Source organism: Astyanax mexicanus, chromosome 9, assembly GCF_023375975.1.
Source record: "Astyanax mexicanus isolate ESR-SI-001 chromosome 9, AstMex3_surface, whole genome shotgun sequence".
NCBI lineage: Eukaryota > Metazoa > Chordata > Actinopteri > Characiformes > Acestrorhamphidae > Astyanax > Astyanax mexicanus.
In genome coordinates this window covers 2,628,443-2,642,979 of record NC_064416.1, presented here as the reverse complement: position 1 = coordinate 2,642,979, position 14,537 = coordinate 2,628,443, and positions in this window count along the sequence as shown.

The following is a 14,537-nucleotide window of genomic DNA, read 5'->3' as shown; positions in this document are numbered from 1 at the left end:
TTTTATTACATTTTTTAAAAGTCTTTTTTTTTACTTATTTAATTGAGTATTATCCTGTGCAACACTGGGAAATCTTGCTAGTCCTTTCCTAAGGCAGTCCTGATGAGTGCCAGTTTCATCATTTTAATGTTTGAGAAGCACTGGAAGAGGTGGACAGTTTCACCTATCTAGGCAGCATCCTGGACAAACATGGAGGAACAGATGCAGACGTCAGGACCCGCATCGGTAAAGCACGAAAAGCCTTCCATCAGCTGAAGAACATCTGGGGATCCAGCGAGATCAGCTTTACCACCAAGATCAGGCTCTTCAACACCTTAGTAAAGCCAGTACTACTCTATGGAGCAGAGACCTGGAGAACCACCGTCACCACCATGAAGAAAATCCAGGTCTTTATTAACACCTGCCTCAGGAATATCATAAGGATCCGCTGGCCCGACAGGATCAGCAATGTAGAATTGTGGCAACGTACAAAGCAGCAGCCTGTTGACCAAGACATCCTTCAGAGACGCTGGCGATGGATTGGCCACACCCTCCGCAAACCTACATCCAATATAACCAAACAAGCACTTACCTGGAACCCCCAAGGAAAGAGGAGGAGAGGACGGCCTAGAAACACCTGGCGACGAGACCTGGATGCAGACGTTAAACAGATGGACAAGACGTGGGGGCAGCTGGAGAGACTCGCCCAGAACCGCAATGACTGGAGAGAGCTTGTTGGTGGCCTATGTCCCAGACGGGACCACAGGCGAAAGTGAAGTGAATGTTTGAGATGACTGTACCTGAAGTTGCTTTCAAAGTTCTTGAAATTCTTCTTTTCGGATTTACTGACCTTCATTTTGTCTTTACCAAGTTCAGAAGTTAGTTGCACAAGCGTCCTGTGCAACAGAGGAAACTCTTGCTCCTCCTTTTTTGGTGCACCTTTACAGATGAGTGCCAGTTTCATCATTGTGACATCTTCGATGGTCATTTTTTTTCGGTAACTGCACTTTAGGATACTCTTAAACTTTTATGGAGATGCAGATTTTATTTTCCAGCAGGACTTGGCACAGTGCCCTCACTGACAACATGTACCAATTGGTCTTATTATATAATATTCTAATTTTCTGAGACACTGATTTTTGGGATTTTATTGGCTGTAAGCTTCATAATCATCAACAATAAAAGAAACAAACGCTTAAAATAGATCACTCTGTGTTTAATACATCTATATAATATATGAGTTCCACATTTTGAACTGAATTACTGAAATTAAGTAACTTTTCGATGACATATCTGTCTATAATAGAGTAAATTACTACATAATCTTGCATTAAGTCAGTGCAGAAACCATCAGTTGTAATAAATTCAGCAGTTGAGAGAGTGTGGTTGATGGATGCATTGACAAACAGTCAAAGCACTTTAATAAATGAGCCCAGAGCCCATCTTTTATGATTTGACAACCTATAATTTCCTTATAACCGCCTGAATCCACCGCCTGTCTCTGCTGCTCTTAAAGACTGTGATTTTAACAGAGCTGCAGTAAGATCTTGTGCTGTTGCGTTACAGACTTTTTTATCATGGATTCTGTTAATGCAGTAATATAAAAATAAAGTCTACATAGAATGACAGCTTTAAAGAAATCCTGTCAGGATATTAAAACACATGTACACTTAATGAAGAGTAGGTTTAAATAGGATTTTTGTACAGACGTCTCCTGAAAGGTGAGATGGAATAGTGGGAGGAGGTAGATTGTCTGTTAAAGTAGCTGTAAAATACCACTTTGATTAGTTTTTTTATTATTTTACCAAATAAAAAAATAAAAAAAACTGGATTATAATCAAGAGGAAGATGGATGATCACAAGCCATCAAACCACCAAACTGAACTGCTTGAATTTTTACACCAGGAGTAAAGCAGCATAAAGTTATCCAAAAGCAGTGTGTAAGACTGGTGGAGGAGAACATGATGCCAAGATGCATGAAAAAAACTGCATTATTTGAGGTCTGAAAGCTTTGCATCATGTGCATAGGATTTCGGCTCTTGCTCATGAATATTTATATATGCAAACAAATCGCTTCAACAATTTAAAATAAAGACATTTTTACACTAATAACAGTCTTTGTAATGTTATATGTTACTTTACTTTAACATGTGTAATAATGCCCTGCTAAGTGCAGTTCAGCCACTGACCTAGTCTTAGAGTCTCTGTAAAACACCAAATCCACCGGAGATCCTATTTAAACCTATAGTTACTTACATTTTTACTTTTAACTAGTGTAAACAGAACTGATCTAAACATCTAAACACCTACCTATCTCAATTGTACTTTGCTGGTGGTGTTTTTCCTCCATAGACTGATTCTAACCATTTGTTTCTTAGCTCTGAATTACTGGATAAAGCATATAAACACTGATGTGTTATTCGCACAAATAACACAGGAATGAACTGCATGCTGTTTCTAGCACTGTTAGTTATCTCCTATCTGACGAGACGGCGTTGCCGCCCGGCTTCAGCTCTGCCTGTGGGCGGTCCCGAGCCGAGGTGGGCGGGGCCATGAATATTAATTCACGGGTTGATGTTGTTACGAAGGAGGGACGGAGGGATGGACGTAAGTGCAATATATTATTTATTAAACAAACAAGATAAAATAAAACAGTAAACAAAACACGGGTGACGCAAAAAACTTACAAAGAACAAGGCAAGGATAAATCAAACTAAGAAACTCAGACTAAGAAACTAAGACTAGGATACATACGGGCAGCAAGGATACATACGGACTAAGGATGCAAGGATACAAAGGATACAAAAGACTCGACACTGAACATTCTAACAGAGGGGCTTAAATACAAGAGGAGAGTGAGAAACACCTGGGCTGGGATGACGAGGGGGCGGGGTAACAGACAGGACACAGGTGAGAACACTAACTGGGGCGGAGCTAGGGTGGAGACAGGTACAAAACACAACAATAGCACATGGCTGGGAAACATGACAGGTAAACAGAGGGGCAGGAGCACAAGAGACAAAATAAGGGAGAAACAGAAGACAGACATGGGCTAAGGTGTAACAGATGTAGACACGGTGCTTTTCCTGATCAACTCGTTTGTGTTTTTCTGAATATTTTCTTTTACTAGTTGCTGCAGAACAATGATAAAAAGGATGAGGAAGGGTTTTATCATGTGCAGCATCATAAACTCAAACTCAGAGAGACCTGCTGTATTATTTAACTGTAGCCAGGTGGTGAATTGAGAATACACCTTTAAAATGTGTGTCTGTAACTTTAAGAAACACAATCAGAAGTGTTGTCACCCTGAGAGAGGAAAGGGAGGAGCTAAGAGCATGGTAGAGAAGGAGGCTCAAGCTGCAGTGAATGGTGGTGCTCCATTTTAGGATCCATCCAGAGCCATCCTAATGAAATAAGAGGTAAAAATCAGGAAATACTGAACAATATAAGGTTTAGTTGGCCTATAACAGTAGTAGATGCCTATATTGCCTTTCTAAACATGTATTTTGGATGAATCACAACCAGATGCGGGCAGATGGCATTGTTTCAGTGGGGTAGTGTGCTCCTCGTGGTCAAGCCTTGTATTTTTCTGGGTTACAGAAGCTGTTTGTCCAAGTTCTCTTGATGAAATGCTCAAATCTTGTTGAGTAAAGCTGAGTAAATCGAGGTGAGCTTAAAAACAAATATAAAAAGAGCTCTGTTAATGGTATTAAGGTGGTATTAATGTTATTTATCTATTTTCTGTAATTAGTGCCACTACCAAATACTGTACTGTGTTCTAAGTTAGGGGTTTACAGTGTATTCATTTTATTTTTATTGTTTTAAATACAACTAAATCAGAATAAAATACCCGGAAAATATCTTTTGTCATTTGGTGTGCGTCCTTTCCCCGGTGACATAGCACTATTAAGTTACTGCATGATTCCTTATGTGTTCTAAGAGTGAAGTGGGACGTGATTGGACGTCCGGTTGGTGTAGTGGTGAACACAGCGGCGTGTTTGAGGGAGTTATTGTGTCAGACGTGGAAATTACTCCGGCTTTATTAGACGACTGAGAGGAGATGAAATCAGTTCAGCCAATTTCCTCCTTCTAGCTTTAGCTCATAAACACACACACACACACACACACACACACACTCTGACACAGTGACTGACAGAACTAGTTTCTTCCTGTGCATGCAAATTCCTAACTCTACACAGTTGATTTCATTTGTATTCTGCTTTGTCATGACTTATGAAAGTAGGCCAGACTGTAACTCTTCAGGAATTGTAAGCTCCTCACTTTCCTTTTTAAAACGACTGAATAAAACAGAATAAAACTGCAGAAGAGCGGAACGCTTATAAATAATATACATACTAAAAAAAGTCTGACTGATTAAATATAGTAGATTCTTTTAGAAACTTTCCTAAACAGAGAAATCCTCTATTAATCTTTATTGCAGCCACTTTAACCCCCTTTTCTGAATGAACACTGTAGTGCATTATTCCAACAGGACAATTCTGCTGCGTCTCAAGAATGTACTGTTTATTGTTGACATAAAAGATGGGTTTGTGCTTCTGAGTGTTGCCAAGATAGCAATGCACGTCTGACTGTTGACGTCTTTCTAGGTTGTATTCAGTAAATTGTAAACTTACCTGAACACACCTCATTTCATAAGCAGAACACCACACCCTTCAGTGTAGATATAGTCAGAAGATCTGCTGCTGTTTAAACCAGGCAGGAGGAAGTCGTGAAAATAGACTGTTGGTGAGGTGTAAGATAGCAATGAGCATCATGGCTGCAGCTGGTTTTAATACAAAATATGTCTACTGAATTCTACTTTATAAAGGCATTATGAATGGAAAATATCTAACTGCACTTCAGTTTCTGAATCAGTTTATCTGATTTTGCTATTTATAGGTTTATGTTTGAGTAAAATGAACATTGTTGTTTTATTCTATAAACTACAGACAACATTTCTCCCAAATTCCAAATAAAAATATTCTCATTTAGAGCATTTATTTACAGAAAGATGCAGAGTGTATTTAGACCTCAAATAATGTAAAGAAAAACAAGTTCATATTCATAAAGTTTTAGAGTTCAGAAATCAATATTTGGTGGAATAACCCAGTTCAGTTTGGTGGTTTGATGGTTTGTGATCATCCATCTTCCTCTTGATTATATTCCAGAGGTTTTCAATTTAGTAAAATCAAAGAAACTCAAAAAATATTCAGTGCTTATGTATGTTTTATAAAGCCTCTAGTGTAACAAAAATAAAGCATTTTAGTTTGAATGTGGTGTAGTTAAAGTAGAAAGTCACTTATAATTGAAGAGCTTTTTACTTTTGTACGTAAAGTACAAAATGTACCTAAATACAGTAAACAATTACATTTAGTATTTATATACATATATTTAGACTAAAAAATGTTTGACATTTTACAAACAAGCTTTTAACTAAATGTATTTTTTCAGGCTTTTAAGGAAAAAGTTGTGTTAAATTGTATAAAACTGTGTCAGTAGAGTTGATGTATAGAGTTTATACAGACTGAAGAGTGATTCTCCTCTATAGAAGAGTCGTCTGCAGGTCTGTCTCGCTGTATCAGCTCTAAACGCTGCAGGACCTTCAGCGCTGGCCTGGTTTATACAGCGCGGGTCAGGAGGTCCTGAGTTCGACTGTACAGAGTCTACAGGTCAGCCGAGCTTTCGTCCTGCAATCACTACTCTACTGCACATTCACTCAGGGGTCATCCGGGGGTCACGGCACACTCGCAAGCTTTTATAACAAACACACAAATGTGTACACACACACACACACACACGTATATATATATATATATATATATATATATATATATATATATATATATATATATATATACACACACACACACATGTATACACACACACAGTTTGTCTTACTCTACTTTTGAGGACCTTACTGTACTTGTGAGGACCTTTCATTAATACTGCAGCCTAACCTTAACCTCAACATTTATTCTACTTTTTTATTTTTTAAATGAAAAAAAAAAAACTTTACTTGTACGGACTTTACTGTACTTATGAGGACCTTACTGTACATGTGAGGACCTTACAATAGTTGTAAGGACCTTGCTGTACCTTTTAAAACCTTACTTGTTAGAAATGTACCTTACTTTTCAGAACCTTACTTGACTTGTGAGGACTTTCCTGTATTTATAAGGACCTTACTTTACTTTTAAGGACCTTACAATAATTGTGAGAACCATACTGTACTTATGAGGACCTTACAATAGTTGTGAGGACCTTGCTGTACTTGTAAGGACCTTCCATTGATATAACTATAGCTAATTATATAGATAACTTATACTGCAGCTAACCTAAACCCTAACCCAAACCTCAATATCTATTCCATTTTTTCTTTTTAAATAAATAAAAAAATACTTGAGAGGACCATATTGTATTTTTAAGGATCTTACTTTACTTATAAGGACCTTACTCTAATTGTGAGGACCATACTGTACTTCTGAGGACCTTGCAATACTTGTGAAGACCTTACTGTACTCATGAGGACATTACAATAGTTGTGAGAACCTTAACATAACCTTAATCTCAATATCTATTTCACTTTTTTCTTTTTAAATGAAAAAAACTTGAGGACCTTGTTGTATTTACAAGAACTTTACTTTCGATGATCTTATGCTACTTGTGAGGACCTACTATGCTTGTGAGGGCCTTCCATTGATATAACTATAGCTAATTATATAGATAATTAATACTGCAGCTAACCTAAAACCTAACCCAAACCTCAATATTTATTCCACTTTTTTATTTTTAAATAAATAAAAAAAAACTTGAGAGGACCATATTGTATTTATAAGGATCTTACTTCACTTTTGAGGATATTACTCTAATTGTGAAGACCATAGTGTACTTGTGAAGTCCTTACAATAGTTGTGAGGACCTTGCTGTACTTGCTGACCTTCCATTTACATAATAACTGCTAATTATATAGCTAAATAGCACTGCAACAAGCCATAAACCTAACCTTTACCTTAATATTCCTTCTTACTTTTATTTTTCAAATGAAAAAATGAGGAGGACCTTACTGTATTTGTGGAGACCTTACTTTACTTTTGAAGCCCTTGCTCTACTTGTGAGGAACTTCCAATATTTATTAGGACCTTCCATTTATATAATGATTGCTAATTATATAGATAATTTACGCTGCAGCTAACCCTAAATGTAACCTTAACCTCAATATTCAATTTACTTGTGAGGACATTACTGTTCTTTGACGTAACAATTGTAGCTAAATATGACTGCAGCTAACCCTATATCCAATCCTAACTCCTCAATAATCATTCCAATAAAAAAAACAGTTTAGCAAAACTAAATCAAAACTTGTGAGAACCTTGTTCTACTTGTGGAACCTTACTATACTTGAAATGATCTTACCTTATTTGGAAGGACCTTATTTTACTTGTGAGGACCTTAGTTACTTGTGAGGACATTGCTATACTTGTAAGGACCTTATTTTACTTGTGAGGACCTTAGTTACTTGTGGGGACATTGCTATACTTGTAAGGACCTTATTTTACTTGTGAGGACATTGCTATACTTGTAAGGACCTTATTTTACTTGTGAGGACATTGCTATACTTGTAAGGACCTTATTTTACTTGTGAGGACCTTAGTTACTTGTGAGGACATTGCTATACTTGTAAGGACCTTATTTTACTTGTGAGGACCTTAGTTACTTGTGGGGACATTGCTATACTTGTAAGGACCTTACTTGTAAGGACCTTATCTATACTTGTAAGGACATTGCTATACTTGTAAGGACCTTATTTTACTTGTGAGGACCTTAGTTACTTGTGGGGACATTGCTATACTTGTAAGGACCTTACTTGTAAGGACCTTATCTATACTTGTAAGGACATTGCTATACTTGTAAGGACCTTATTTTACTGGTGAGGACCTTAGTTACTTGTGAGGACATTGCTATACTTGTAAGGACCTTATTTTACTTTTGAGGACCTTAGTTACTTGTGAGGACATTGCTATACTTGTAAGGACCTTATTCTACTTGTGAGGACCTTAGTTACTTGTGAGGACATTGCTATACGTGTAAGGACCTTATTTTACTTGTGAGGACCTTAGTTACTTGTGGGGACATTGCTATACTTGTAAGGACCTTATTTTACTTGTGAGGACCTTAGTTACTTGTGAGGACATTGCTATACGAGTAAGGACCTTATTTTACTTGTGAGGACCTTAGTTACGTGTGAGGACATTACTATATGTGTAAGGGCCTTATTTTACTTGTGAGGACCTTAGTTACTTGTGGGGACATTGCTATACTTGTAAGGACCTTATTTTACTTGTGAGGACCTTAGTTACTTGTGAGGACATTACTATATGTGTAAGGACCTTATTTTACTTGTGCAACTTACTATATTTGTGAGGACATTTCTTTACTTATGAAGACCTTACTGTACTTGTGAACATCTATTGATATTACTATTGTGGCTAATTAACATTGCATTAACCCTAAACCGAACCTTAATCTTAATAATCATTTCAATTTTAGATTTTTTTAAGTTAAAAAATGTAAAACTAGCATCAACACTTGTGAGGACCTTACTCTACTCTTACTCTACTCATATTTTGCTTTCCTACAAGACAAGTGCACACAAACACACACACACATTCTTGTTTTAATATACTTAGGAGGACTTTCCTATGATTTTGAGGACATTCCATTAACATTATGTATTATGATTATTATCCCTAATAGCTAAAATCCAAATATTCCACATTATTTAGTTTTTTTTTATTATTAATGAACCAGTTTTGTATAAAAAAACATCAAAACAAGTGAAAACAGGTTTGTGGTTTTGCTAAAAAATGTCATATACTGTTATCCTTGTGAGGACATCTTGCGATACAAGCACACACACACACACACACTGCTCCTCCCTGTCACCGGAGGTTGTGCCACGGAGTGTGTCTCTATGGCAACAGACTCAGTTTTTTATGACGAGCATGAAGGACATATTTTACACTGTGAATTTACCTTCAGTGGATCTGAGTTTGTTTGGATATGCGTGAGTGTGTGTGTGTGTGTGTGTGTGTGTGTGTGTGTGTGTGTGTGTGTGTGTGTGTGTGTGTGTGTGTGTGTGTTGATTTAATGAGATTAATGTGATTTCTGTTGCACTGACCACAGAGTTCTGCTTCAACCCTTAATATAATCTCATTTACAGAAGCTTTTCTCACTCAGTTTAAGTGTTTTATTTAAATTTATGTCAAACAAAAGTGACTTAAATCTTACATTTTAAAAGATCAGGGGTGGGTTTCCCGAAAGCTTCGTAACGCTAAGAACTTCGTTAACTCGTACTTAAGATTGATCGTTAATTAAAGAGTGTTTCCCAAACCCGTGCGTAACTAAAGTACTGCGTAAACTCGATCGCAGATTAACGAGTGCCCTCACCCAGTCGTTATTCTTAAGAGCTTCTTTAGGGGATCTCTACTTGCAGTTCAGCACCTTAAACACCAGGGACCACCAATGTTGAGGAAGAAAAATTATAATTTCCGTGTTTGAAGCAATTATATTATATTACTATTAATTATAATCAATTATATTACTATATAAATATAATATTATATTATATTATATTATATTATTTTATTTCCCGTGTCTGCGGGTCCTCCGGTTTTCTCCCACAGTCCAAAGAAATTAGTTCAGGCTAATTAGATGTCGGATAAAAATTGCCCCTTAGGTGTGAGTGTGTGAGTGAATGTGTCTGTGTGTCTGTCTGTGTCTGTCTGCCCTGTGATGGATTGGCATCCTGTCCAGGGTGTATACTGCCTTCAGCCCGATGCCAGCTGACTCCAGCCACCAAGCACCCCAGCCCCCCCACCCCCCCACCCCCCGCGACCCTTAACGGATAAAGCGGTTGACGAGTAATATATATATATATACACACACACACACACACACACACAAAAACACACACAGGAACATACGTATATGTATTATTATATTATTTTTATAATATTAATAATTAGAATAATAATAAATTAATATTACTATCAATATTACTATTAATAATATTTAGTATACTATCTATTAATATAATATATATCAACAATAATAGTTTTAAAAATGTAAAAAATAAGTTTAATGTTTTAAAATAGATTAGATTTTCGAGTATTTATTTAGTCATATGTATCTTTAGGAGTATAATGTTGTTAATTACAACACATTTCTACGTTTTTAGGGTGTAATAGTGAATAAATACTGCATATTGCAGTGTTGAATCGATATTTGTGGATCGATTGAGCGCGCTGTTTCGGGGGAGGAGTCAACAAAGACGTTCTTTAACCTCGTTCGTTAATTTTCACGTTGCGAAGCTCTTTAGGAAACACTCGCAGAACTGGCTCGTTCTTTACACACGTCATTCGTTAGTTCGTTCGTTATTCGCTAAGATTGATCGTTTTCGGGAAACCCACCCCAGATTTGTTGTGTCTATAGATCCCAAAAAAATCAGATCTGCGTTACATTTATACAACGATGCAGTGTGTGATTCAATACTGTCCTGCAACAGAGGAAACTCTTGCTTTTCCTTTACTCGGGTGGCCCTGGTGAGTGCCAGTTTCATCATCATCACCATAACGTTTTTGATGGTCTTTTTTGTGACTACGCTTGAGGACACTTTCAAAGCTCCTAAAATTGACTTTTAAATTGACTGACCTTCATTTTTTTCTGATGCTCTCAAACACATTAACCCTTTGATGTGCAACATGGGTCAAAAGTGACCTGGAATAGTTTTAATTGTTTTATATCTTTGCAATAAATTACTAATTTGTTTTTCTAGGTATTCCTCAATTAACTTGTTTTGGATCGTAATATATTCTTATTTTATTTTTTCCTGTCTTATTTTCTGAAAAATGCTCTTTTTGTATCATCCTGCATTCATTTTCCATGTAACTTCATGTATGGCTGAGGGTTTCTATGATATATTTTAGCAATACATTAATTCAGTCATTCAGAAATTAAGTTATTCCTCAATGAACTGATGAATTAAAATGTTTTTGATCATCATACTTTTTTTATTTTTTTTTTCCTTTCTTACTTTTTAATTTACTAGGTATATTTTAGTTAAATAAGTAGTTAGTTTAGATAAATAAAATACAATGGCAACATATATTAGCTAATAATAATTATTTATAACTTTCTGATAGATAATATACTCACTTTTATATTGAGAAAACAGATTTATGTACTTACGTAAAATACATTAAAAGTACATTAATACTATGCTTCGTGAAATGTTTGAAAGTAAACTTTGATCACACTTTTTAAAAAGTACAATATAAAGTATTTTAAATAATAGACAACTATAAAGTGCACTTTTAGTTTTGCATTTATATGTGTAATTCAATATACTTCTAAAATACTTAAAAACAGCTGTTACAGTAGTTCACTTAAAATACAATGTATCATGTAACTTTTTAGAAAGTAAATTAAATTACTACTAGTTATTTTAAACAAATTAAAGTAAATTTGTAACACGCTAAAAATTGTAGTACAGTATATTAAAGTATATATTTTTGTACCCAACAAAGTATATACTAGAAAAAGACAGGAAAAAAAAGCATGTACGTATATGTCAGGTCTAAGCCCTGTCTCGTGTCTCTGTGTGTCTTCCCCACGTGACCTGTGCTCCCCTGTGTCTCCCGTCTTAGTAGATTTCCACCTGTGTCTCATTTGTAGCTCCGCCCCTTCCCCAGGTGTTTCTAATTATAGTGTTTCTTGTTTCTTTAAATAGCCTTCGTCTACCACTTTGTCTCCGTCGGTCTTTGCACCTTCCCCTGTTGTTTTGTCTTTCTCTCCGTTTAATAGTCTCTCTCAGTGTTTTCTTGTCTCCTAAGCCTTAGTCCCGTGTTTCTCGTTTATATCTTGTTTAATGTTTCTAGTTTCTTGTTTACTTACGTGTTCCCTAGTTCCTTGTATATACCCCTGCTTGAAGTTTATTAGTTTATTCCATTGTATATATTTCCCTTGCCCAGTTTCCCTTGCCCTGTCTTGTTTTAGTTCCTTGTTTGTTAGTATTTTGGTTTATTATCTTTGTTACTTGTTTCTTTGTCTTTCTTTGTTATTTATTTAATAAATTTATTTATATCGCCTTTACCTGCACCTGTGTCCGCCTCCTCGTCTCCCTGCCTGGGTTATTCGTGACAGTATATTTGTACTCTAATGTAAATATAGATCACATATATATATATATATATATATATATATATATATATATATATATATATATATATATATATATATATATACCTGGTGTATAATAGAATAGTGATACAGTTGTAATACTCTTTTATTAAACGTATTATTATGTTTACTGTAAGCATATTTAAAATATATATGGGGTTACAAACATGAAGTAGTTAAAATGTATAAATGTTACTTAAGTATATTTAAAATAGTTCCATTTTAGTACAGTTAAGTACCATTATCACAATTTAAGTAAGACTTTTGTATGATTTTTATTTACAATTAAGTTATAATAAGTATAAAAAAGTTGTTCCATTTTATCACTCTTTAAATATACTGATTAATAATAAAGTGGCTACAAGAACACTTTAGTGCACTATAATATAATTATTCTGTGTTTCTTCAGCTCCAGCATGAATACAATAGTTTAAAATTCATTACTCTGCATCTGGAGCTGAAATTAAAACCCTGATCTCCTGAGGAAAACCCCGCCCCCATTTACAGGGCGGAGCAACGGCTCCTGGCAATTAGGATTAAAATCGTATTCTTTAATACGGCTCAACCGAAGAAAGTGCATTCAAGCGTAACAGGCAGCAAACGCAACATAATAATGATGCATGAGTACGTACTGCACAACACGTGAGCAATATGCTCCCAAAGCAGCATCAGTGCATCAGTGTAAAGTGGGTTAATAAGATGATTTATTGTTGCTATGGTGATGAATTGCGGCACGACGCCCTTTACAAAAAAATCCTGCGTCTATAAATCATTAGTGGATTGCATGCATCAGAAAACCGGTAAACAACATTCCATATATGGGATACCAATTAGCACCACCACTGCACCTAAAGCAATTCCATTAGCAACACCATAGCAACCACTTGGGATATCGTAGTAAAAAGATAAGGTAAAAAACTCACCATGAATATGCACGCTACTTAGCAACAACATGACAATAACCTGTGATTAGAAACCACCTAGCAAAACAATTAGTACCAGTATAGCCATTTAAACCACCTAGCAACACCACAGAAACCACTTAGCAATCAATTCACACCACAATAGCAAGAACTTTGCAACATCAAAGCAATTACATTAGCAACACCCAGCAACGACCTGGGATATCGTCAAAAAAAAGTTGAAAACCCACCTTAAAATGCACAATACTCAGCAACAACACGACAATGCTCTGTGATTATATAGCAACCTTGTAGCAAGACCAGAGAAGCCACCTAGCAAAACAAGTATAGCAACCACATTGCAACACCATAGCCACCACCTGGGATAAGATATCAACCACCTAGCAACACCCCTGCAATCACTTAAAAAACCAATTCACACCACAATAGCAATAACTTTGAGACACCAAAGCATGAACATTAGCAACACCATAGCAACCACCTGGGATATCAGAGTAAAAAGATGTTGAAAACTTTGCATGCATCAGAAAACAAGTAAACAACATTCCATATATGGAATACCAGTTAGCACCACCACTGCACCTAAAGCCATTCCATTAGCAACACCATAGAAACCACCTGGGATATCAGAGTAAAAAAACTACCTAGCAACAACATGACAATGCCCTGTGATTATACATCAACTATGTAGCAAGACCATATAAACCACCTAGTAAAACAATTAGCACGAGTATAGCATCCACCTTACAACACCACAGTCACCACCTGGGATAATAAATCTCAACCACCTAGCAACACTACAGCAACCGCTTAGCAACCAATTAACACTACAATAGCACAATAGCAATTGCAACACAAATGCAATAACTTAGCAAACACCATGGCAACCTCTGGGATATTATAGAAAAAAAGATGAAAACATAAAATTAAAAATGCACGCTAGTTAGTAACAACATGACAACAACCTGTGATTATACGTCAACCCTGTAGGAAAACCACAGAAACCACCTAGAAAAATAATTAGCACCAGTATAGCAACCACATTGAAACACCATAGCCACCACCTAGCAACAATTTGGGATTACATATTATTAACCAAGGAAGACCTTAAAACCACCTAGCAACACCGCAGCAACCACCTATCAGCACTGTAGCAACGACCAGGAATTATATATTATAATATATTACATACCTAAAAGTTTCTGAGAACCGCCTAGCAACCACGTAGCAACACTGCAGCTTCAATTATCAATAACAATAATGTAGCAAAGATTTAGGACTACATTTTATTTACATATCAAGACCTTTGGAACCACATAGCAACTTCATATCAACAACTTGGGATATTACAGCAATGATATTTAAACCATCTTCACCACCATAGCAACCACCTAGTTA